Below are 27,050 nucleotides of genomic sequence, written 5' to 3'. Positions count from 1 at the left end.
GCACAGGCAGCAGCCATGAGCCTGACAGTGGCAGAGGAGGCCCTGGGGCTGCTGTGACCTCACAGGCACAGCCAGCAGGGGACGCTGGACACTAACTTTTGAGGCACTGAGTCTGCTGTGACCTCACAAGCACAGCCAGCAGCCATGATCATGGCACGGGCCTAGGAGGCACTGAGTGTGCTGTGACCTCACAAGCACAGCCAGCAGCCATGAGCCTGATACTGGCCTAGGAGGCACTGAGGCTGCTGTGACCTCACAAGCACAGCCAGCAGCCATGATCATGGCACGGGCCTAGGAGGCACTGAGTGTGCTGTGACGTCACAAGCACAGCCAGCAGCCATGAGCATGGCACTATCCACGGAGACACTGAGTCTGCTGTGACCTCACAAGCACAGCCAGCAGGGGATGCTGGACACTAAACTATGAAGCATTGAGGCTGATGTGACCTCACAAGCACATCCAGCAGCCATGAGACTGCCACTGGCAGAGGGGGCACTGAGGCTGCTGTGACGTCACAAGCACAGCCAGCAGCCATGAGCCTGATACTGGCCTGTGAGGCATTGAGTCTGCTGTGACCTCACAAGCACAGCCAGCAGGGGGCGCTAGAGACTGAACTAAGAGGCACTGAGGCTGAAGTGACCTCACAAGCACAGCCAGCAGGGGACGCTGGACACTAACTTTTGGGGCCCTGAGGCTGCTGTGACCTCACAAACACAGCCAGCAGCCATGAGCCTGACACTGGCCTAGGAGGCATTCAGGCTGCTGTGACCTCACAAGCACAACCAGCAGCCATGAGCCTGATACTGGCCTAGGAGGCACTGAGGCTGCTGTGACCTCACAAGCACAGCCAGCAGCCATGAGACTGCCCCTCTACTCACAGGCACTGAGGCTGCTGTGACCTGAGAAGCACAGCCAGCAGCCATGAGCCTGACACTATCCACAGAGTCACTGAGGCTGCTGTGACCTCAGAAGCACAGCCAGCAGCCATGAGCCTGACAGTGGCAGAGGAGGCACTGGGGCTGCTGTGACCTCACAAGCACAGCCAGCAGGGGACGCTGGACACTAAGTTTTGAGGCACTGAGTCTGCTGTGACCTCACAAGCACAGCCAGCAGCCATGAGCCTGACACTCGCCTAGGAGGCACTCAGGCTGCTGTGACGTCACAATCACAGCCAGCAGCCATGAGCCTGCCACGGGCCTAGGAGGCACTCAGGCTGCTGTGACGTCACAAGCACAACCAGCAGCCATGAGACTGCCCCTGGACTCAGAGGCACTGAGGCTGCTGTGACCTCAGAAGCACAGCCAGCAGCCATGAGCCTGACAGTGGCAGAGGAGGCACTGGGGCTGCTGTGACCTCACAAGCACAGCCAGCAGCCATGAGCATGATACTGGCCTAGGAGGCACTGAGGCTGCTGTGACCTCACAAGCACAGCCAGCAGCCATGAGCCTGATACTGGCCTAGGAGGCACTGAGGCTGCTGTGACCTCACAAGCACAGCCAGCAGCCATGAGCATGGCACGGGCCTAGGAGGCACTGTGTCTGCTGTGACGTCACAAGCACAGCCAGCAGCCATGAGCCTGATATTGGCTTGGGAGGCACTGAGTCTGCTGTGACCTCACAAGCAGAGCCAGCAGGGGGTGCTGGACATTAACCTATGAGGCACTGAGTCTGCTGTGACCAAACAAGCAGAGCCAGCAATGGACGCTGGACACTAAACTGTGAGGCACTGAGGCTGCTATAACCTCACAAGCACAGCCAGCAGCCATGAGCCTGCCACTGGCCTAGGAGGCATTCACGCCTCTGTGACCTCACAAGCACAGCCAGCAGCCATGAGACTGCCACTGGCCTAGGAGGAACTCAGGCTGCTGTGACCTCACAAGCACAGCCAGCATGCCTTAGCATGGTACTATCCACGGAGACACTGAGTCTGCTGCGACCTCACAAGCAGAGCCAGCAGGGGGCGCTGGACACCAACTTTTGAGGCACTGAGTCTGCTGTGACCTCACAAGCACAGCCAGCAGGGGACGCTGGACACTAAACTATGAAGCACTGAGGCTGATGTGACCTCACAAGCACAGCCAGCAGCCATGAGCCTGATACTGGCCTAGGAGGCACTGAGGCTGCTGTGACGTCACAAGCACAGCCAGCAGCCATGAGCCTGATACTGGCCTCAGAGGCACTGAGGCTGCTGTGACCTCACAAGCACAGCCAGCAGCCATGAGCATGGCACTGGCAGAGGAGGCACTGAGGCTGCTGTGACGTCACAAGCACAGCCAGCAGCCATGAGCCTGATACTGGCCTGAGAGGCACTGAGGCTGCTGTGACCTCACAAGCACAGCCAGCAGGGGGCGCTGCACACTAACTTATGAGGCACTGAGTCTGCTGTGACCTCACAAGCAGAGCCAGCAGGGGACGCTGGACACTAAACGATGAGGCACTGAGGCTGCTGTGACCTCACAAGCACAGCCAGCAGCCATGAGCCTGCCACTGGCCTAGGAGGCATTCAGGCTGCTGTGACCTCAGAAGCACAGCCAGCAGCCATGAGCCTGATACTGGCCTCAGAGGCACTGAGGCTGCTGTGACCTCACAAGCACAGCCAGCAGCCATGAGCATGGCACTGGCAGAGGAGGCACTGAGGCTGCTGTGACATCACAATGACAGCCAGCAGCCATGAGCCTGCCACGGGCCTAGGAGGCACTGAGGCTGCTGTGACCTCACAAGCACAGCCAGCAGCCATGAGCCTGACACTGGCCTAGGAGGCACTGAGGCTGCTGTGACCTCACAAGCACAACCAGCAGCCATGAGCCTGATACTGGCCTAGGAGGCACTAAGGCTGCTGTGACCTCACAAGCACAGCCAGCAGCCATGACCCTGGCACTGGGAGAGGAGGCACTGAGTCTGCCGTGACCTCACAAGCACAGCCAGCAGGGGGCGCTGGAGACTAAACTATGAGGCACTGAGGCTGCTGTGACCTCACAAGCACAGCCAGCAGGGGACGCTGGACACTAAATGATGAGGCACTGAGGCTGCTGTGACCTCACAAGCACAGCCAGCAGCCATGAGCCTGCCACTGGCCTAGGAGGCATTCAGGCTGCTGTGACCTCACAAGCACAACCAGCAGCCATGAGACTGCCCCTGGACTCAGAGGCACTGAGGCTGCTGTGACCTCACAAGCACAGCCAGCAGCCATGAGCATGGCACTGTCCACAGAGTCACTGAGGCTGCTGTGACGTCAGAAGCACAGCCAGCAGCCATGAGCCTGACACTGGCAGAGGAGGCAGTGGGGCTGCTGTGACCTCACAGGCACAGCCAGCAGGGGACGCTGGACACTAATTTTTGAGGCACTGAGTCTGCTGTGACCTCACAAGCACAGCCAGCAGCCATGAGACTGCCCCTGGCAGAGGAGGCACTGAGGCTGCTGTGACCTCACAAGCAGAGCCAGCAGCCATGAGCCTGATACTGGCCTAGGAGGCACTGAGGCTGCTGTGACGTCACAAGCACAGCCAGCAGGGGACGCTGGACACTAAACTATGAGGCACTGAGGCTGCTGTGACCTCACAAGCACAGCCAGCAGCCATGAGCCTGCCACTGGCCTAGGAGGCATTCAGATTTCTGTGACCTCAGAAGCACAGCCAACAGCCATGAGCCTGATACTGGCCTAGGAGGCACTGAGGCTGCTGTGACCTCACAAGCACAGCCAGCAGCCATGAGCATGGCAGTGGCCTAGGAGGCACTGAGTGTGCTGTGACCTCACAAGCACAGCCAGCAGCCATGAGCCTGATATTGGCCTGGGAGGCACTGAGTCTGCTGTGACCTCACAAGCAGAGCCAGCAGGGGACGCTGGACACTAAACTATGAGGCACTGGGGCTGCTGTGACCTCACAAGCACAGCCAGCAGCCATGAGCCTGCCACGGGCCTAGGAGGCATTCAGATTTCTGTGACCTCACAAGCACAGCCAGCAGCCTTGAGCCTGATACTGGCCTAGGAGGCACTGAGGCTGCTGTGACCTCACAAGCACATCCAGCAGCCATGAGCCTGACACTGGCCTGGGAAGCACTGAGGCTGGTGTGAACTCACAAGCACAGCCAGCAGCCGTGACCCTGGCACTGGCAGAGGAGGCACTGAGGCTGCTGTGACCTCACAAGCACAGCCAACAGGGTGCGCTGGACACTAACTTTTGAGGCACTGAGTCTGATGTGACCTCACAAACAGAGCCAGCAGGGGACGCTGGACACTAAACTATCAGGCACTGAGGCTGCTGTGACGTCAGAAGCACAGCCAGCAGCCATGAGCCTGCCACAGGGCTAGGAGGCATTCAGGCTGCTGTGACCTCACAAGCACAGCCAGCAGCCATGAGACTGCCCCTGGACTCAGAGGCACTGAGGCTGCTGTGACCTCACAAGCACAGCCAGCAGCCATGAGCATGGCACTATCCACAGAGTCACTGAGGCTGCTGTGACCTCAGAAGCACAGCCAGCAGCCATGAGCCTGACACTGGCAGAGGAGGCACTGGGGCTGCTGTGACCTCACAAGCACAGCCAGCAGCCTTGAGACTGATACTGGCCTGAGAGGCACTGAGGCTGCTGTGACCTCACAAGTGCAGCCAGCAGCCATGAGACTGCCACTGGCCTGAGAGGCACTGAGGCTGCTGTGACCTCACAAGCACAGCCAGCAGCCACGAGCATGGTACTATCCACGGAGACACTGAGTCTGCTGCGACCTCACAAGCAGAGCCAGCAGGGGACGCTGGACACTAAACTATGAGGCACTGAGGCTGCTGTGACCTCACAAGCACAGCCAGCAGGGGACGCTGGACACTAAACTATGAGGCACTGAGGCTGATGTGACCTCACAAACACAGCCAGCAGCCATGAGCCTGCCACTGGCCTGTGAGGCACTGAGGCTGGTGTGACCTCACAAGCACAGCCAGCAGCCATGAGCATGGCACTGGCAGAGGAGGCACTGAGGCTGCTGTGACGTCACAATGACAGCCAGCAGCCATGAGCCTGCAACGCGCCTAGGAGGCACTGAGGCTGCTGTGACCTCACAAGCACAGCCAGCAGCCATGAGCATGGCACTGGCAGAGGAGGTACTGGGGCACCTGTGACCTCAGAAGCACAGCCAGCAGCCATGAGGCTCTTACTGGCCTAGGAGGCACTGAGGCTGCTGTGACCTCATAGGTAGAGCCAGCAGCCATGAGCCTGAAACTGGCCTGGGAGGCACTGAGGCTGGTGTGACCTCACAAACACAGCCAGCTGCCATGAGCATGGCACTGGCAGAGCAGGAACTGAGGCTGCTGTGACCTCACAACCACAGCCAGCAGCCATGAGCCTGCCACTGGCCTAGGAGGCATTCAGGCTTCTGTGACCTCAGAAGCACAGCCAGCAGCCATGAGCCTGACACTGGTCTAGGAGGCATTCAGGCTGCTGTGCCCTCACAAGCACAGCCAGCAGCCATGAGCATGATACTGGCCTAAGAGGCACTGAGGCTGCTGTGACCTCACAAGCACAGCCAATAGGTGGCGCAGCACACTAACTTTTGAGGCACTGAGGCTGCTGTGACCTCACAAGCACAGCCAGCAGCCATGAGCCTGCCACTGGCCTAGGAGGCACTGAGGCTGCTGTGACCTCAGAAGCACAGCCAGCAGCCATGAGCCTGATACTGGCCTAGGAGGCACTGAGGCTGGTGTGACCTCACAAGCAGAGCCAGCAGGGGACGCTGGACACTAAACTATGAGGCACTGAGGCTGCTGTGACCTCACAAGCACAGCCAGCAGCCATGAGACTGCCACTGGCCTGAGAGGCACTGAGGCTGCTGTGACCTCACAAGCACAGCCAGCAGCCATTAGCATGGCACTATCCACGGAGACACTGAGGCTGCTCTGACCTCACAAGCAGAGCCACCAGGGGGCACTGGACACTAACCTATGAGGCAGTGAGTCTGCTGTGACCTCACAAGTACAGCCAGCAGGGGACGCTGGACACTAATCTATGAAGCACTGAGGCTGATGTGACCTCACAATCACAGCCAGCAGCCATGAGCCTGCCACTGGCCTAGGAGGCACTGAGGCTGCTGTGACCTCAGAAGCACAGCCAGCAGCCATGAGCCTGATACTGGCCTAGGAGGCACTGAGGCTGCTGTGACCTCACAAGCATAGCCAGCAGCCATGAGCCTGATACTGGCAGAGGAGGCACTGAGGCTGCTGTGACGTCACAAGCACAGCCAGCAGCCATGAGCCTGATACTGGCCTGTGAGGCACTGAGGCTGCTGTGACCTCACAAGCACAGCAAGAAGGGGGCACTGGAGACTAACCTAGGAGGCACTGAGTCTGCGGTGACCTCACAAGCACAGCCAGCAGCCATGAGCCTGCCACTGGCCTAGGAGGCATTCAGGCTGCTGTGACCTCACAAGCACAACCAGCAGCCAGGAGCCTGATATTGGCAGAGGAGGCACTGAGGCTGCTGTGACCTCACAAACACAGCCAGCAGGGGACGCTGGACACTAAGTTTTGAGGGACTGAGGCTGCTGTGACCTCACAATCACAGCCAGCAGCCATGAGCCTGCCACTGGCCTAGGAGGCACTGAGGCTGCTGTGACCTCACAAGCACAGCCAGCAGCCATGAGCCTGATACTGGCCTAGGAGGCACTGAGGCTGCTGTGACCTCACAAGCACAACCAGCAGCCATGAGAAGGCCACTGGCCTGTGAGGTACTGAGGCTGGTGTGACCTCAGAAGCACAGCCAGCAGCCATGAGCCTGACACTGGCCTAGGAGGCAGTCAGGCTGCTGTGACGTCACAAGCACAGCCAGCAGACATGAGCATGGCACTGGCCTAGGAGGCACTGAGGCTGCTGTCACCTCACAAGCACAGCCAGCAGCCATGAGCCTGATACTGGCCTAGGAGGCACTGAGGCTGCTGTGACCTCACAAGCACAACCAGCAGCCATGAGAAAGCCGCTGGCCTGTGAGGTACTGAGGCTGGTGTGACCTCACAAGCACAGCCAGCAGCCATGAGGCTGACACTGGCCTAGGAGACACTCATGCTGCTGTGACGTCACAAGCACAGCCAGCAGCCATGAGCATAGCACTGGCAGAGGAGGCACTGAGGCTGCTGTGACCTCACAAGCACAGCCAGTAGGGGGCCATGGACGCTAAACTATGAGGTACTGAGGCTGCTGTGACCTCACAAGCACAGCCAGCAGGGGACGCTGGACACTAAACGATGAGGCACTGAGGCTGCTGTGACCTCACAAGCAGAGCCAGCAGGGGACGCTGGACACTAAACAATGAGGCACTGAGGCTGTTGCGACCTCACAAGCACAGCCAGCAGCCATGAGCCTGCCACTGGCCTAGGGGGCATTCAGGCGTCTGTGAGCTCTGAAGCACAGCCAGTAGCCATGAGCCTGATACTGGCCTAGGAGGCACTGAGGCTGCTGTGACCTCACAAGCACAGCCAGTAGCCATGAGACTGCCACTGGCCTGAGATGCACTGAGGCTGCTGTGACGTCACAAGCACAGCCAGCAGCCATGAGCATGGCACTATCCACGGAGAAACTGAGGCTGCTGTGACCTCACAAGCACAGCCAGCAGGGGGCGCTGGACACTAACCTACGAGGCAGTGAGTTTGCTGTGACCTCACAAGCAGAGCCAGCAGGGGACGGTAGACACTAAACTATGAAGCACTGAGGCTGCTGTGACCTCAGAAGCACAGCCAGTAGGGGGCGCTGCACACTAGCTTTTGAGTCACTGAGTCTGCTGTGACCTCACAAGCAGAGCCAGCAGGGGATGCTGGACACTAAACTATGAGGCACTGAGGCTGCTGTGACCTCACAAGCACAGCCAGCAGCCATGAGCCTGCCACTGGCCTCAGAGGCACTGAGGCTGCTGTGACCTCACAAGCACAGCCAGCAGCCATGACCCTGACACTGGTCTAGGAAGCACTCAGGCTCCTGTGACCTCACAAGCACAGCCAGCAGCCATGAGCCTGATATTGGCAGAGGAGGCACTGAGTCTGCTCTGACATCACAAGCAGAGCCAGCAGGGGACGCTGGACACTAAACTATGAGGCACTGAAGCTGCTGTGACCTCACAAGCACTGCCAGCAGCCATGAGCATGGCAGTGGCAGAGGAGGCACTGAGGCTGCTGTGACCTCACAAGCACAGCCAGCAGCCATGAGCCTGATACTGGCCTGTGAGGCACTGAGGTTGCTGTGACCTCACAAGCACAGCCAGCAGCCATGAGCATGGCACTATCCACGGAGGCACTCAGGCTGCTGTGACCTCACAAGCAGAGCCAGCAGCCATGAGCCTGCCACTGGCCTAGGAGGCATTCAGGCTGCTGTGACCTCACAAGCACAGCCAGCAGCCATGAGCCTGATACTGGCCTAGGAGGCACTGAGGCTGCTGTGACCTCACAAGCACAGCCAGCAGCCATGAGCATGGCAGTGGCAGAGGAGGCACTGAGGCTGCTGTGACGTCAAAAGCACAGGCAGCAGCCATGAGCCTGACACTGGCCTGTGAGGCACTGAGTCTGCTGTGACCTCACAAGCACAGCCAGTAGGGGGCGCTGCACACTAGCTTTTGAGGCACTGAGGCTGCTGTGACCTCACAAGCACAGCCAGCAGCCATGAGCATGGCACCCTCCACGGAGACACTGAGGCTGCTGTGACCTCACAAGCACAGCCAGCAGCCATGAGCCTGATACTGGCCTAGGAGGCACTGAGGCTGCTGTGACCTCACAAGCACAGCCAGCAGCCATGAGCCTGCCACTGGCCTAGGAGGCATTCAGGCTGCTGTGACTTCACAAGCACAGCCAGCAGCCATGAGTCTGATACTGGCCTGTGAGGCACTGAGGCTGCTGTGACCTCACAAGCACAGCCAGCAGCCATGAGCCTGATACTGGCCTAGGAGGCACTGAGGCTGCTGTGACCTCACAAGCACAGCTAGCAGCCATGAGCATGGCAGTGGCAGAGGAGGCACTGAGGCTGCTGTGACCTCACAAGCACAGCCAGCAGCCATGAGCCTGCCACTGGCCTAGGAGGCATTCAGGCTGCTGTGACTTCACAAGCACAGCCAGCAGCCATGAGTCTGATACTGGCCTGTGAGGCACTGAGGCTGCTGTGACCTCACAATCACAGCCAGCAGCCATGAGCCTGATACTGGCCTCGGAGGCACTGAGGCTGCTGTGACCTCACAAGCACAGCTAGCAGCCATGAGCATGGCAGTGGCAGAGGAGGCACTGAGGCTGCTGTGACCTCACAAGCACAGCCAGCAGCCATGAGCCTGCCACTGGCCTAGGAGGCATTCAGGTTGCTGTGACCTCACAAACACAGCCAGCAACCATGAGCATGGCACTGTCCACGGAGACACTGAGGCTGGTGTGACCTCACAAGCACGGCCAGCAGCCATGAGCCTGCCACTTGCCTAGGAGGCCTCAGGCTGCTGTGACCTCACAAGCACAGCCAGCAGCCATGAGACTGCCCCTGGACTCAGAGGCACTGAGGCTGCTGTGACCTCACAAGCACAGCCAGCAGCCATGAGCATGGCACTATCCACAGAGTCACTGAGGCTGCTGTGACCTCAGAAGCACAGCCAGCAGCCATGAGCCTGACACTGGCAGAGGAGGCACTGGGGCTGCTGTGACCTCACAAGCACAGCCAGCAGCCTTGAGACTGATACTGGCCTGAAAGGCACTGAGGCTGCTGTGACCTCACAAGTGCAGCCAGCAGCCATGAGACTGCCACTGGCCTGAGAGGCACTGAGGCTGCTGTGACCTCACAAGCACAGCCAGCAGCCACGAGCATGGTACTATCCACGGAGACACTGAGTCTGCTGCGACCTCACAAGCAGAGCCAGCAGGGGACGCTGGACACTAAACTATGAGGCACTGAGGCTGCTGTGACCTCACAAGCACAGCCAGCAGGGGACGCTGGACACTAAACTATGAGGCACTGAGGCTGATGTGACCTCACAAACACAGCCAGCAGCCATGAGCCTGCCACTGGCCTGTGAGGCACTGAGGCTGGTGTGACCTCACAAGCACAGCCAGCAGCCATGAGCATGGCACTGGCAGAGGAGGCACTGAGGCTGCTGTGACGTCACAATGACAGCCAGCAGCCATGAGCCTGCCACGGGCCTAGGAGGCACTGAGGCTGCTGTGACCTCACAAGCACAGCCAGCAGCCATGAGCATGGCACTGGCAGAGGAGGTACTGGGGCACCTGTGACCTCAGAAGCACAGCCAGCAGCCATGAGGCTCTTACTGGCCTAGGAGGCACTGAGGCTGCTGTGAGCTCACAAGCACAGCCAGCAGCCATGAGCCTGAAACTGGCCTGGGAGGCACTGAGGCTGGTGTGACCTCACAAACACAGCCAGCTGCCATGAGCATGGCACTGGCAGAGCAGGAACTGAGGCTGCTGTGACCTCACAAGCACAGCCAGCAGCCATGAGCCTGCCACTGGCCTAGGAGGCATTCAGGCTTCTGTGACCTCAGAAGCACAGCCAGCAGCCATGAGCCTGACACTGGTCTAGGAGGCATTCAGGCTGCTGTGCCCTCACAAGCACAGCCAGCAGCCATGAGCATGATACTGGCCTAAGAGGCACTGAGGCTGCTGTGACCTCACAAGCACAGCCAATAGGTGGCGCAGCACACTAACTTTTGAGGCACTGAGGCTGCTGTGACCTCACAAGCACAGCCAGCAGCCATGAGCCTGCCACTGGCCTAGGAGGCACTGAGGCTGCTGTGACCTCAGAAGCACAGCCAGCAGCCATGAGCCTGATACTGGCCTAGGAGGCACTGAGGCTGGTGTGACCTCACAAGCAGAGCCAGCAGGGGACGCTGGACACTAAACTATGAGGCACTGAGGCTGCTGTGACCTCACAAGCACAGCCAGCAGCCATGAGACTGCCACTGGCCTGAGAGGCACTGAGGCTGCTGTGACCTCACAAGCACAGCCAGCAGCCATTAGCATGGCACTATCCACGGAGACACTGAGGCTGCTCTGACCTCACAAGCAGAGCCACCAGGGGGCACTGGACACTAACCTATGAGGCAGTGAGTCTGCTGTGACCTCTTAAGTACAGCCAGCAGGGGACGCTGGACACTAATCTATGAAGCACTGAGGCTGATGTGACCTCACAATCACAGCCAGCAGCCATGAGCCTGCCACTGGCCTAGGAGGCACTGAGGCTGCTGTGACCTCAGAAGCACAGCCAGCAGCCATGAGCCTGATACTGGCCTAGGAGGCACTGAGGCTGCTGTGACCTCACAAGCATAGCCAGCAGCCATGAGCCTGATACTGGCAGAGGAGGCACTGAGGCTGCTGTGACGTCACAAGCACAGCCAGCAGCCATGAGCCTGATACTGGCCTGTGAGGCACTGAGGCTGCTGTGACCTCACAAGCACAGCAAGAAGGGGGCACTGGAGACTAACCTAGGAGGCACTGAGTCTGCGGTGACCTCACAAGCACAGCCAGCAGCCATGAGCCTGCCACTGGCCTAGGAGGCATTCAGGCTGCTGTGACCTCACAAGCACAACCAGCAGCCAGGAGCCTGATATTGGCAGAGGAGGCACTGAGGCTGCTGTGACCTCACAAGCACAGCCAGCAGGGGACGCTGGACACTAAGTTTTGAGGGACTGAGGCTGCTGTGACCTCACAATCACAGCCAGCAGCCATGAGCCTGCCACTGGCCTAGGAGGCACTGAGGCTGCTGTGACCTCACAAGCACAGCCAGCAGCCATGAGCCTGATACTGGCCTAGGAGGCACTGAGGCTGCTGTGACCTCACAAGCACAACCAGCAGCCATGAGAAGGCCATTGGCCTGTGAGGTACTGAGGCTGGTGTGACCTCAGAAGCACAGCCAGCAGCCATGAGCCTGACACTGGCCTAGGAGGCAGTCAGGCTGCTGTGACGTCACAAGCACAGCCAGCAGACATGAGCATGGCACTGGCCTAGGAGGCACTGAGGCTGCTGTCACCTCACAAGCACAGCCAGCAGCCATGAGCCTGATACTGGCCTAGGAGGCACTGAGGCTGCTGTGACCTCACAAGCACAACCAGCAGCCATGAGAAGGCCGCTGGCCTGTGAGGTACTGAGGCTGGTGTGACCTCACAAGCACAGCCAGCAGCCATGAGGCTGACACTGGCCTAGGAGACACTCATGCTGCTGTGACGTCACAAGCACAGCCAGCAGACATGAGCATAGCACTGGCAGAGGAGGCACTGAGGCTGCTGTGACCTCACAAGCACAGCCAGTAGGGGGCCATGGACGCTAAACTATGAGGTACTGAGGCTGCTGTGACCTCACAAGCACAGCCAGCAGGGGACGCTGGACACTAAACAATGAGGCACTGAGGCTGTTGTGACCTCACAAGCACAGCCAGCAGCCATGAGCCTGCCACTGGCCTAGGGGGCATTCAGGCGTCTGTGAGCTCTGAAGCACAGCCAGTAGCCATGAGCCTGATACTGGCCTAGGAGGCACTGAGGCTGCTGTGACCTCACAAGCACAGCCAGTAGCCATGAGACTGCCACTGGCCTGAGATGCACTGAGGCTGCTGTGACGTCACAAGCACAGCCAGCAGCCATGAGCATGGCACTATCCACGGAGAAACTGAGGCTGCTGTGACCTCACAAGCACAGCCAGCAGGGGGCGCTGGACACTAACCTACGAGGCAGTGAGTTTGCTGTGACCTCACAAGCAGAGCCAGCAGGGGACGGTGGACACTAAACTATGAAGCACTGAGGCTGCTGTGACCTCAGAAGCACAGCCAGTAGGGGGCGCTGCACACTAGCTTTTGAGTCACTGAGTCTGCTGTGACCTCACAAGCAGAGCCAGCAGGGGATGCTGGACACTAAACTATGAGGCACTGAGGCTGCTGTGACCTCACAAGCACAGCCAGCAGCCATGAGCCTGCCACTGGCCTCAGAGGCACTGAGGCTGCTGTGACCTCACAAGCACAGCCAGCAGCCATGACCCTGACACTGGTCTAGGAAGCACTCAGGCTCCTGTGACCTCACAAGCACAGCCAGCAGCCATGAGCCTGATATTGGCAGAGGAGGCACTGAGTCTGCTCTGACATCACAAGCAGAGCCAGCAGGGGACGCTGGACACTAAACTATGAGGCACTGAGGCTGCTGTGACCTCACAAGCACAGCCAGCAGCCATGAGCATGGCAGTGGCAGAGGAGGCACTGAGGCTGCTGTGACCTCACAAGCACAGCCAGCAGCCATGAGCCTGATACTGGCCTGTGAGGCACTGAGGTTGCTGTGACCTCACAAGCACAGCCAGCAGCCATGAGCATGGCACTAGCCACGGAGGCACTCAGGCTGCTGTGACCTCACAAGCAGAGCCAGCAGCCATGAGCCTGCCACTGGCCTAGGAGGCATTCAGGCTGCTGTGACCTCACAAGCACAGCCAGCAGCCATGAGCCTGATACTGGCCTAGGAGGCACTGAGGCTGCTGTGACCTCACAAGCACAGCCAGCAGCCATGAGCATGGCAGTGGCAGAGGAGGCACTGAGGCTGCTGTGACGTCAAAAGCACAGGCAGCAGCCATGAGCCTGACACTGGCCTGTGAGGCACTGAGTCTGCTGTGACCTCACAAGCACAGCCAGTAGGGGGCGCTGCACACTAGCTTTTGAGGCACTGAGGCTGCTGTGACCTCACAAGCACAGCCAGCAGCCATGAGCATGGCACCCTCCACGGAGACACTGAGGCTGCTGTGACCTCACAAGCACAGCCAGCAGCCATGAGCCTGATACTGGCCTAGGAGGCACTGAGGCTGCTGTGACCTCACAAGCACAGCCAGCAGCCATGAGCCTGCCACTGGCCTAGGAGGCATTCAGGCTGCTGTGACTTCACAAGCACAGCCAGCAGCCATGAGTCTGATACTGGCCTGTGAGGCACTGAGGCTGCTGTGACCTCACAAGCACAGCCAGCAGCCATGAGCCTGATACTGGCCTAGGAGGCACTGAGGCTGCTGTGACCTCACAAGCACAGCTAGCAGCCATGAGCATGGCAGTGGCAGAGGAGGCACTGAGGCTGCTGTGACCTCACAAGCACAGCCAGCAGCCATGAGCCTGCCACTGGCCTAGGAGGCATTCAGGCTGCTGTGACCTCACAAGCACAGCCAGCAACCATGAGCATGGCACTGTCCACGGAGACACTGAGGCTGGTGTGACCTCACAAGCACGGCCAGCAGCCATGAGCCTGCCACTTGCCTAGGAGGCCTCAGGCTGCTGTGACGTCACAAGCACATCCAGCAGCCATGAGCATGGCACTGGCAGAGGAGGCACTGAGGCTGCTGTGACCTCACAAGCACAGCCACTAGGGGGCCATGGACGCTAACAAGCACAGCCAGCAGCCATGAGCATGGCACTGTCCACGGAGACACTGAGTCTGCTGTGACCTCACAAGCACGGCCAGCAGCCATGAGCCTGCCACTTGCCTAGGAGGCCTCAGGCTACTGTGACGTCACAAGCACATCCAGCAGCCATGAGCATGGCACTGGCAGAGGAGGCACTGAGGCTGCTGTGACCTCACAAGCACAGCCAGTAGCGGGCCATGGACGCTAACCTATGAGGTACTGAGGCTGCTGTGACCTCACAAGCACAGCCAGCAGGGGACGCTGGGCACTAAACTATGAGGCACTGAGACTGCTGTGACCTCACAAGCAGAGCCAGCAGGGGACGCTGGACACTAAATGATGAGGCACTGAGGCTGCTGTGACCTCACAAGCACAGCCAGCAGCCATGAGCCTGCCACTGGCCTAGGAGGCATTCAGGCTGCTGTGACCTCACAAGCACAGCCAGCAGCCATGAGCATGGCACCATCCACGGAGACACTGAGGCTGCTGTGACGTCACAAGCAGAGCCAGCAGGGGACGCTGGACACTAAATGATGAGGCACTGAGGCTGCTGTGACCTCAGAAGCACAGCCAGCAGCAATGAGCCTGCCATTGGCCTAGGAGGCATTCAGGTTTCTGTGACCTCAGAAGCACAGCCGGCAGCCATGAGCCTGATACTGGCCTAGGAGGCACTGAGGCTGCTGTGACCTCACAAGCACAGCCAGCAGCTATGACCCTGACACTGGTCTAGGAAGCATTCAGGCTCCTGTGACCTCAGAAGCACAGCCAGCAGCCATGAGCCTGATATTGGCAGAGGAGGCACTGAGTCTGCTCTGACATCACAAGCAGAGCCAGCAGGGGACGCTGGACACTAAACTATGAGGCACTGAGGCTGCTGTGACCTCACAAGCACAGCCAGCAGCCATGAGCATGGCAGTGGCAGAGGAGGCACTGAGGCTGCTGTGACGTCACAAGCACAGCCAGCAGCCATGAGCCTGATACTGGCCTGTGAGGCACTGAGACTGCTGTGACCTCACAAGCACAACCAGCAGCCATGAGACTGCCACTGGCCTGAGAGGCACTGAGTCTGCTGTGACCTCACAAGCACAGCCAGCAGCCATGAGCATGGCACTATCCACGGAGACACTGAGGCTGCTGTGACCTCACAAGCACAGCCAGCAGGGGACGCTGGACACTAAACGATGAGGCACCGAGGCTGCTATGACCTCACAAGCACAGCCAGCAGCCATGAGCCTGCCACTGGCCAAGGAGGCATTCAGGCTACTGTGACCTCACAAGCACAGCCAGCAGCCATGAGCCTGATACTGGCCTAGGAGGCACTGAGGCTGCTGTGACCTCACAAGCACAGCCAGCAGCCATGAGCATGGCAGTGGCAGAGGAGGCACTGAGGCTGCTGTGACGTCAAAAGCACAGGCAGCAGCCATGAGCCTGACACTGGCCTGTGACGCACTGAGTCTGCTGTGACCTCACAAGCACAGCCAGTAGGGGGCGCTGCACACTAGCTTTTGAGGCACTGAGTCTGCTGTGACCTCACAAGCACAGCCAGCAGCCATGAGCATGGCACCATCCACGGAGACACTGAGGCTGCTGTGACCTCACAAGCACAGCCAGCAGCCATGAGCCTGCCACTGGCCTAGGAGGCATTCAGGCTGCTGTGACTTCACAAGCACAGCCAGCAGCCATGAGTCTGATACTGGCCTGTGAGGCACTGAGGCTGCTTTGACCTCAGAAGCACAGCCAGCAGGGGGCACTGGACACTAACCTATGCGGCACTGAGGCTGCTGTGACCTCACAAGCACAGCCAGCAGCGGGCGCTGGACACCAACCTATGAGGCACTGAGGCTGCTGAGACCTCACAAGCACAGCCAGCAGCCATGAGCCTGATACTGGCCTAGGAGGCACTGAGGCTGCTGTGACCTCACAAGCACAGCCAGCAGCCATGAGCCTGCCACTGGCCTAGGAGGCATTCAGGCTGCTGTGACCTCACAAGCACAGCCAGCAACCATGAGCCTGATACTGGCCTAGGAGGCACTGAGGCTGCTGTGACCTCACAAGCACAGCCAGCAGCCATGAGCATGGCACTGTCCACGGAGACACTGAGGCTGGTGTGACCTCACAAGCACGGCCAGCAGCCATGAGCCTGCCACTTGCCTAGGAGGCCTCAGGCTGCTGTGACGTCACAAGCACTTCCAGCAGCCATGAGCATGGCATTGGCAAAGGAGGCACTGAGGCTGCTGTGACCTCACAAGCACAGCCAGTAGGGGGCCATGGACGCTAACAAGCACAGCCAGCAGCCATGAGCATGGCACTGTCCACGGAGACAATGAGTCTGCTGTGACCTCACAAGCACGGCCAGCAGGGGACGCTGGACACTAAACTATGAGGCACTGAGGCTGCTGTGACCTCACAAGCACAGCCAGCAGCCATGAGCCTGATACTGGCCTAGGAGGCACTGAGGCTGCTGTGACCTCACAAGCACAGCCAGCAGCTATGACCCTGACACTGGTCTAGGAAGCATTCAGGCTCCTGTGACCTCACAAGCACAGCCAGCAGCCATGAGCCTGATATTGGCAGAGGAGGCACTGAGTCTGCTCTGACATCACAAGCAGAGCCAGCAGGGGACGCTGGACACTAAGCTATGAGGCACTGAGGCTGCTGTGACCTCACAAGCACAGCCAGCAGCCATGAGCATGCCACTGGCAGAGGAGGCACTGAGGCTGCTGTGACGTCACAAGCACAGCCAGCAGCCATGAGCCTGATACTGGCCTGTGAGGCACTGAGGCTGCTGTGACCTCACAAGCACAACCAGCAGCCATGAGACTGCCACTGGCCTGAGAGGCACTGAGTCTGCTGTGACCTCACAAGCACAGCCAGCAGCCATGAGCATGGCACTATCCACGGAGACACTGAGGCTGCTGTGACCTCACAAGCAGAGCCAGCAGGGGACGCTGGACACTAAACGATGAGGCACTCAGGCTGCTGTGACCTCAGAAGCACAGCCAGCAACAATGAGCCTGCCACTGGCCTAGGAGGCATTCAGGCTGCTGTGACCTCACAAGCACAGCCAGCAGCAATGAGCCTGATACTGGCCTAGGAGGCACTGAGGCTGCTGTGACCTCAAAAGCACAGCCAGCAGCCATGAGCATGGCACTGGCAGAGGAGGCACTGAGGCTGCTGTGACGTCAAAAGCACAGGCAGCAGCCATGAGCCTGACACTGGCCTGTGAGGCACTGAGGTTGCTGTGACCTCACAAGCACAGCCACTAGGGGGCGCTGCACACTAGCTTTTGAGGCACTGAGGCTGCTGTGACCTCACAAGCACAGCCAGCAGCTATGAGCATGGCACCATCCACGGAGACACTGAGGCTGCTGTGACCTCACAAGCACAGCCAGCAGCCATGAGCCTGATACTGGCCTAGGAGGCACTGAGGCTGCTGTGAGCTCACAAGCACAGCCAGCAGCCATGAGCCTGCCACTGGCCTAGGAGGCACTGAGGCTGCTGTGACGTCACAAGCACAGCCAGCAGCCATGAGTCTGATACTGGCCTGTGAGGCACTGAGGCTGCTGTGACCTCACAAGCACAGCCAGCAGGGGGCACTGGACACTAACCTATGCGGCACTGAGTCTGCTGTGACCTCACAAGCACAGCCAGCAGCGGGCGCTGGACACCAACCCATGAGGCACTGAGTCTGCTGTGACCTCACAAGCACAGCCAGCAGCCATGAGCCTAATACTGGCCTAGGAGGCACTGAGGCTGCTGTGACCTCACAAGCACAGCCAGCAGCCATGAGCATGGCAGTGGCAGAGGAGGCACTGAGGCTGCTGTGACCTCACAAGCACAGCCAGCAGCCATGAGCCTGCCACTGGCCTAGGAGGCATTCAGGCTGCTGTGACCTCACAAGCACAGCCAGCAACCATGAGCCTGATACTGGCCTAGGAGGCACTGAGGCTGCTGTGACCTCACAAGCACAGCCAGCAGCCATGAGCATGGCACTGTCCACGGAGACACTGAGGCTGGTGTGACCTCACAAGCACGGCCAGCAGCCATGAGCCTGCCACTTGCCTAGGAGGCCTCAGGCTGCTGTGACGTCACAAGCACTTCCAGCAGCCATGAGCATGGCATTGGCAAAGGAGGCACTGAGGCTGCTGTGACCTCACAAGCACAGCCAGTATGGGGCCATGGACGCTAACAAGCACAGCCAGCAGCCATTAGCATGGCACTGTCCACGGAGACAATGAGTCTGCTGTGACCTCACAAGCACGGCCAGCAGCCATGAGCCTGCCACTTGCCTAGGAGGCACTGAGGCTGCTGTGACCTCACAAGCACAGCCAGTAGGGGGCCATGGACGCTAACCTATGAGGTACTGAGGCTGCTGTGACCTCACAAGCACAGCCAGCAGGGGACGCTGGACACTAAACTATGAGGCACTGAGGCTGCTGTGACCTCACAAGCACAGCCAGCAGCCATGAGCCTGCCACTGGCCTAGGAGGCATTCAGGCTGCTGTGACCTCACAAGCACAGCCAGCAGCCATGAGCATGGCACCATCCACGGAGACACTGAGGCTGCTGTGACGTCACAAGCACAGCCAGCAGCCATGATACTGCCAATGGCCTATGAGGCACTGAGTCTGCTGGGACCTCACAAGCACAGCCAGCAGGGGGCGCTGGACACTAACCTATGAGTCACTGAGGCTGCTGTGACCTCAGAAGAAGAGCCAGCAGGGGACGCTGGACACTAAACTATGAAGCACTGAGGCTGATGTGACCTCACAATCACAGCCAGCAGCCATGAGCCTGCCACTGGCCTAGGAGGCACTGAGGCTGCTGTGACCTCAGAAGCACAGCCAGCAGCCATGAGCCTGACACTGGCCTAGGAGGCACTGAGGCTGCTCTGACCTCACAAGCACAGCCAGCAGCCATGAGCCTGATACTGGCCTGTGAGGCACTGAGGCTGGTGTGAGCTCACAAGCACAGCCACTAGGGGGCACTGGACATGAACTTTTGAGGCACTCAGGTCTGCTGTGACCTCACAAGCACAGCCAGCAGCAATGAGCCTGCCACTGGCCTAGGAGGCATTCAGGTTTCTGTGACCTCAGAAGGACAGCCAGCAGCCATGAGCCTGATACTGGCCTAGGAGGCACTGAGGCTGCTGTGACCTCACAAGCACAGCCAGCAGCCATGAGCATGGCAGTGGCAGAGGAGGCACTGAGGCTGCTGTGACGTCACAAGCACAGCCAGCAGCCATGAGCCTGACACTGGCCTCAGAGGCACTGAGTCTGCTGTGACCTCACAAGCACAGCCAGTAGGGGGCGCTGCACACTAGCTTTTGAGGCACTGAGTCTGCTGTGACCTCACAAGCACAGCCAGCAGGGGACACTGGACACTGAACTATGAGGCACTGAGGCTGATGTGACCTCACAATCACAGCCATGAGCCTGCCACTGGCCTAGGAAGCATTCAGGCTTCTGTGACCTCACAAGCACAGCCAGCAGCCATGAGCCTGACACTGGTCGAGGAGGCATTCAGGCTGCTGTGACCTCACAAGCACAGCCAGCAACCATGAGCATGGCACCATCCACGGAGACACTGAGGTTGCTGTGACGTCACAAGCACAGCCAGCAGCCATGAGCCTGATACTGGCCTAGGAGGCACTGAGGCTGCTGTGACCTTGCAAGTACAGCCAGTAGGGGGCGATGGACACTAACCTATGAGGTAATGAGGCTGCTGTGACCTCACAAGCACAGCCAGCCAGGGACGCTGGACACTAAACTATGAAGCACTGAGGCTGCTGTGACCTCACAAGCACAGCCAGCAGGGGGCGCTGCACACTAACCTATGAGGCACTGAGGCTGCTGTGACCTCACAAGCAGAGCCAGCAGGGGACGCTGGACACTAAACTATGAGGCACTGAGGCTGCTGTGACCTCACAAGCACAGCCAGCAGGGGACGCTGGACACTAAACTATGAGGCACTGAGGCTGCTGTGACCTCACAAGCACAGCCAGCAGCCATGAGCCTGCCACTGGCCTAGGAGGCATTCAGGCTGCTGTGACCTCACAAGCACAGCCAGCAGCCATGAGCCTGCCACTGGCCTGTGAGGCACTGAGTCTGCTGTGACGTCACAAGCACAGCCAGCAGGGGGCGCTGGACACTAACCTATGAGGCACTGAGGCTGCTGTGACCTCACAAGCAGAGCCAGCAGGGGACGCTGGACACTAAACTATGAAGCACTGAGGCTGATGTGACCTCACAATCACAGCCAGCAGCCATGACCCTGACACTGGCCTAGGAGGCACTGAGGCTGCTGTGACCTCAGAAGCACAGCCAGCAGCCATGAGCCTGATACTGGCCTGTGAGGCACTGAGGCTGCTGTGACCTCACAAGCACAGCCAGCAGGGGGCACTGGACACTAACCTATGCGGCACTGAGTCTGCTGTGACCTCACAAGCACAGCCAGCAGTGGGCGCTGGACACCAACCCATGAGGCACTGAGTCTGCTGTGACCTCACAAGCACAGCCAGCAGCCATGAGCCTAATACTGGCCTAGGAGGCACTGAGGCTGCTGTGACCTCACAAGCACAGCCAGCAGCCATGAGCATGGCAGTGGCAGAGGAGGCACTGAGGCTGCTGTGACCTCACAAGCACAGCCAGCAGCCATGAGCCTGCCACTGGCCTAGGAGGCATTCAGGCTGCTGTGACCTCACAAGCACAGCCAGCAACCATGAGCCTGATACTGGCCTAGGAGGCACTGAGGCTGCTGTGACCTCACAAGCACAGCCAGCAGCCATGAGCATGGCACTGTCCACGGAGACACTGAGGCTGGTGTGACCTCACAAGCACGGCCAGCAGCCATGAGCCTGCCACTTGCCTAGGAGGCCTCAGGCTGCTGTGACGTCACAAGCACTTCCAGCAGCCATGAGCATGGCATTGGCAAAGGAGGCACTGAGGCTGCTGTGACCTCACAAGCACAGCCAGTATGGGGCCATGGACGCTAACAAGCACAGCCAGCAGCCATGAGCATGGCACTGTCCACGGAGACAATGAGTCTGCTGTGACCTCACAAGCACGGCCAGCAGCCATGAGCCTGCCACTTGCCTAGGAGGCACTGAGGCTGCTGTGACCTCACAAGCACAGCCAGTAGGGGGCCATGGACGCTAACCTATGAGGTACTGAGGCTGCTGTGACCTCACAAGCACAGCCAGCAGGGGACGCTGGACACTAAACTATGAGGCACTGAGGCTGCTGTGACCTCACAAGCACAGCCAGCAGCCATGAGCCTGCCACTGGCCTAGGAGGCATTCAGGCTGCTGTGACCTCACAAGCACAGCCAGCAGCCATGAGCATGGCACCATCCACGGAGACACTGAGGCTGCTGTGACGTCACAAGCACAGCCAGCAGCCATGATACTGCCAATGGCCTATGAGGCACTGAGTCTGCTGGGACCTCACAAGCACAGCCAGCAGGGGGCGCTGGACACTAACCTATGAGTCACTGAGGCTGCTGTGACCTCAGAAGCAGAGCCAGCAGGGGACGCTGGACACTAAACTATGAAGCACTGAGGCTGATGTGACCTCACAATCACAGCCAGCAGCCATGAGCCTGCCACTGGCCTAGGAGGCACTGAGGCTGCTGTGACCTCAGAAGCACAGCCAGCAGCCATGAGCCTGACACTGGCCTAGGAGGCACTGAGGCTGCTCTGACCTCACAAGCACAGCCAGCAGCCATGAGCCTGATACTGGCCTGTGAGGCACTTAGGCTGGTGTGAGCTCACAAGCACAGCCACTAGGGGGCACTGGACATGAACTTTTGAGGCACTCAGGTCTGCTGTGACCTCACAAGCACAGCCAGCAGCAATGAGCCTGCCACTGGCCTAGGAGGCATTCAGGTTTCTGTGACCTCAGAAGGACAGCCAGCAGCCATGAGCCTGATACTGGCCTAGGAGGCACTGAGGCTGCTGTGACCTCACAAGCACAGCCAGCAGCCATGAGCATGGCAGTGGCAGAGGAGGCACTGAGGCTGCTGTGACGTCACAAGCACAGCCAGCAGCCATGAGCCTGACACTGGCCTCAGAGGCACTGAGTCTGCTGTGACCTCACAAGCACAGCCAGTAGGGGGCGCTGCACACTAGCTTTTGAGGCACTGAGTCTGCTGTGACCTCACAAGCACAGCCAGCAGGGGACACTGGACACTGAACTATGAGGCACTGAGGCTGATGTGACCTCACAATCACAGCCATGAGCCTGCCACTGGCCTAGGAAGCATTCAGGCTTCTGTGACCTCACAAGCACAGCCAGCAGCCATGAGCCTGACACTGGTCGAGGAGGCATTCAGGCTGCTGTGACCTCACAAGCACAGCCAGCAACCATGAGCATGGCACCATCCACGGAGACACTGAGGTTGCTGTGACGTCACAAGCACAGCCAGCAGCCATGAGCCTGATACTGGCCTAGGAGGCACTGAGGCTGCTGTGACCTTGCAAGTACAGCCAGTAGGGGGCGATGGACACTAACCTATGAGGTAATGAGGCTGCTGTGACCTCACAAGCACAGCCAGCCAGGGACGCTGGACACTAAACTATGAAGCACTGAGGCTTCTGTGACCTCACAAGCACAGCCAGCAGGGGGCGCTGCACACTAACCTATGAGGCACTGAGGCTGCTGTGACCTCACAAGCAGAGCCAGCAGGGGACGCTGGACACTAAACTATGAGGCACTGAGGCTGCTGTGACCTCACAAGCACAGCCAGCAGGGGACGCTGGACACTAAACTATGAGGCACTGAGGCTGCTGTGACCTCACAAGCACAGCCGGCAGCCATGAGCCTGCCACTGGCCTAGGAGGCATTCAGGCTGCTGTGACCTCACAAGCACAGCCAGCAGCCATGAGCCTGCCACTGGCCTGTGAGGCACTGAGTCTGCTGTGACCTCACAAGCACAGCCAGCAGGGGGCGCTGGACACTAACCTATGAGGCACTGAGGCTGCTGTGACCTCACAAGCAGAGCCAGCAGGGGACGCTGGACACTAAACTATGAAGCACTGAGGCTGATGTGACCTCACAATCACAGCCAGCAGCCATGACCCTGACACTGGCCTAGGAGGCACTGAGGCTGCTGTGACCTCAGAAGCACAGCCAGCAGCCATGAGCCTGATACTGGCCTAGGAGGCACTGAGGCTGCTGTGACCTCACAAGCACAGCCAGCAACCATGAGCCTGATACTGGCCTAGGAGGCACTGAGGCTGCTGTGACCTCACAAGCACAGCCAGCAGCCATGAGCATGGCACTGTCCACGGAGACACTGAGGCTGGTGTGACCTCACAAGCACGGCCAGCAGCCATGAGCCTGCCACTTGCCTAGGAGGCCTCAGGCTGCTGTGACGTCACAAGCACTTCCAGCAGCCATGAGCATGGCATTGGCAAAGGAGGCACTGAGGCTGCTGTGACCTCACAAGCACAGCCAGTATGGGGCCATGGACGCTAACAAGCACAGCCAGCAGCCATGAGCATGGCACTGTCCACGGAGACAATGAGTCTGCTGTGACCTCACAAGCACGGCCAGCAGCCATGAGCCTGCCACTTGCCTAGGAGGCACTGAGGCTGCTGTGACCTCACAAGCACAGCCAGTAGGGGGCCATGGACGCTAACCTATGAGGTACTGAGGCTGCTGTGACCTCACAAGCACAGCCAGCAGGGGACGCTGGACACTAAACTATGAGGCACTGAGGCTGCTGTGACCTCACAAGCACAGCCAGCAGCCATGAGCCTGCCACTGGCCTAGGAGGCATTCAGGCTGCTGTGACCTCACAAGCACAGCCAGCAGCCATGAGCATGGCACCATCCACGGAGACACTGAGGCTGCTGTGACGTCACAAGCACAGCCAGCAGCCATGATACTGCCAATGGCCTATGAGGCACTGAGTCTGCTGGGACCTCACAAGCACAGCCAGCAGGGGGCGCTGGACACTAACCTATGAGTCACTGAGGCTGCTGTGACCTCAGAAGCAGAGCCAGCAGGGGACGCTGGACACTAAACTATGAAGCACTGAGGCTGATGTGACCTCACAATCACAGCCAGCAGCCATGAGCCTGCCACTGGCCTAGGAGGCACTGAGGCTGCTGTGACCTCAGAAGCACAGCCAGCAGCCATGAGCCTGACACTGGCCTAGGAGGCACTGAGGCTGCTCTGACCTCACAAGCACAGCCAGCAGCCATGAGCCTGATACTGGCCTGTGAGGCACTGAGGCTGGTGTGAGCTCACAAGCACAGCCACTAGGGGGCACTGGACATGAACTTTTGAGGCACTCAGGTCTGCTGTGACCTCACAAGCACAGCCAGCAGCAATGAGCCTGCCACTGGCCTAGGAGGCATTCAGGTTTCTGTGACCTCAGAAGGACAGCCAGCAGCCATGAGCCTGATACTGGCCTAGGAGGCACTGAGGCTGCTGTGACCTCACAAGCACAGCCAGCAGCCATGAGCATGGCAGTGGCAGAGGAGGCACTGAGGCTGCTGTGACGTCACAAGCACAGCCAGCAGCCATGAGCCTGACACTGGCCTCAGAGGCACTGAGTCTGCTGTGACCTCACAAGCACAGCCAGTAGGGGGCGCTGCACACTAGCTTTTGAGGCACTGAGTCTGCTGTGACCTCACAAGCACAGCCAGCAGGGGACACTGGACACTGAACTATGAGGCACTGAGGCTGATGTGACCTCACAATCACAGCCATGAGCCTGCCACTGGCCTAGGAAGCATTCAGGCTTCTGTGACCTCACAAGCACAGCCAGCAGCCATGAGCCTGACACTGGTCGAGGAGGCATTCAGGCTGCTGTGACCTCACAAGCACAGCCAGCAACCATGAGCATGGCACCATCCACGGAGACACTGAGGTTGCTGTGACGTCACAAGCACAGCCAGCAGCCATGAGCCTGATACTGGCCTAGGAGGCACTGAGGCTGCTGTGACCTTGCAAGTACAGCCAGTAGGGGGCGATGGACACTAACCTATGAGGTAATGAGGCTGCTGTGACCTCACAAGCACAGCCAGCCAGGGACGCTGGACACTAAACTATGAAGCACTGAGGCTGCTGTGACCTCACAAGCACAGCCAGCAGGGGGCGCTGCACACTAACCTATGAGGCACTGAGGCTGCTGTGACCTCACAAGCAGAGCCAGCAGGGGACGCTGGACACTAAACTATGAGGCACTGAGGCTGCTGTGACCTCACAAGCACAGCCAGCAGGGGACGCTGGACACTAAACTATGAGGCACTGAGGCTGCTGTGACCTCACAAGCACAGCCAGCAGCCATGAGCCTGCCACTGGCCTAGGAGGCATTCAGGCTGCTGTGACCTCACAAGCACAGCCAGCAGCCATGAGCCTGCCACTGGCCTGTGAGGCACTGAGTCTGCTGTGACCTCACAAGCACAGCCAGCAGGGGGCGCTGGACACTAACCTATGAGGCACTGAGGCTGCTGTGACCTCACAAGCAGAGCCAGCAGGGGACGCTGGACACTAAACTATGAAGCACTGAGGCTGATGTGACCTCACAATCACAGCCAGCAGCCATGACCCTGACACTGGCCTAGGAGGCACTGAGGCTGCTGTGACCTCAGAAGCACAGCCAGCAGCCATGAGCCTGATACTGGCCTAGGAGGCACTGAGGCTGCTGTGACCTCACAAGCACAGCCAGCAGCCATGAGCATGGCAGTGGCAGAGGAGGCACTGAGGCTGCTGTGACGTCACAAGCACAGGCAGCAGCCATGAGCCTGACACTGGCCTGGGAGGCAATGAGTCTGCTGTGACCTCACAAGCACAGCCAGCAGGGGGCGCTGCACACTAACCTATGAGGCACTGAGGCTGCTGTGACCTCACAAGCAGAGCCAGCAGGGGACACTGGACACTAACCTAGGAGGCACTGAGGCTGATGTGACGTCACAAGCACAGCCAGCAGCCATGAGCCTGATACTGGCCTGTGAGGCACTGAGGCTGGTGTGAGCTCACAAGCACAGCCAGCAGGGGGCACTGGACACTAACTTATGAGGCACTGAGTCTGCTGTGACCTCACAAGCACAGCCAGCAGCCATGAGCCTGACACTGGCCTCAGAGGCACTGAGTCTGCTGTGACCTCAGAAGCACAGCCAGTAGGGGGCGCTGCACACTAGCTTTTGAGGCACTGAGTCTGCTGTGACCTCACAATCACAGCCATGAGCCTGCCACTGGCCTAGGAGGCATTCAGGCTCCTGTGACCTCAGAAGCACAGCCAGCAGCCATGAGCCTGACACTGGTCTAGGAGGCATTCAGGCTGCTGTGACCTCACAAGCACAGCCAGCAGCCATGAGCATGGCACTGGCAGAGGAGGCACTAAGGCTGCTGTCACCTCACAAGCACAGCCAGCAGCCATGAGCCTGATACTGGCCTGTGAGGCACTGAGGCTGCTGTGAGCTCACAAGCACAGCCAGCAGCCATGAGACTGCCACTGGCAGAGGAGGCACTGAGGCTTCTGTGACCTCACAAGCACAGCCAGCAGCCATGATACTGCCACTGGCAGAGGAGGCACTGAGTCTGCTGTGACGTCACAAGCACAGCCAGCAGCCATGAGTATGGCACTGGCCTAGGAGGCATTCAGGCTTCTGTGACCTCAGAAGCACAGCTAGCAGCCATGACCCTGACACTGGTCTAGGAGGCATTCAGGCTGCTGTG

This window comes from Dromaius novaehollandiae, chromosome 19 (genome assembly GCF_036370855.1).
Source record: "Dromaius novaehollandiae isolate bDroNov1 chromosome 19, bDroNov1.hap1, whole genome shotgun sequence".
Taxonomy (NCBI): domain Eukaryota; kingdom Metazoa; phylum Chordata; class Aves; order Casuariiformes; family Dromaiidae; genus Dromaius; species Dromaius novaehollandiae.
This window is presented reverse-complemented; position numbering follows the sequence as displayed.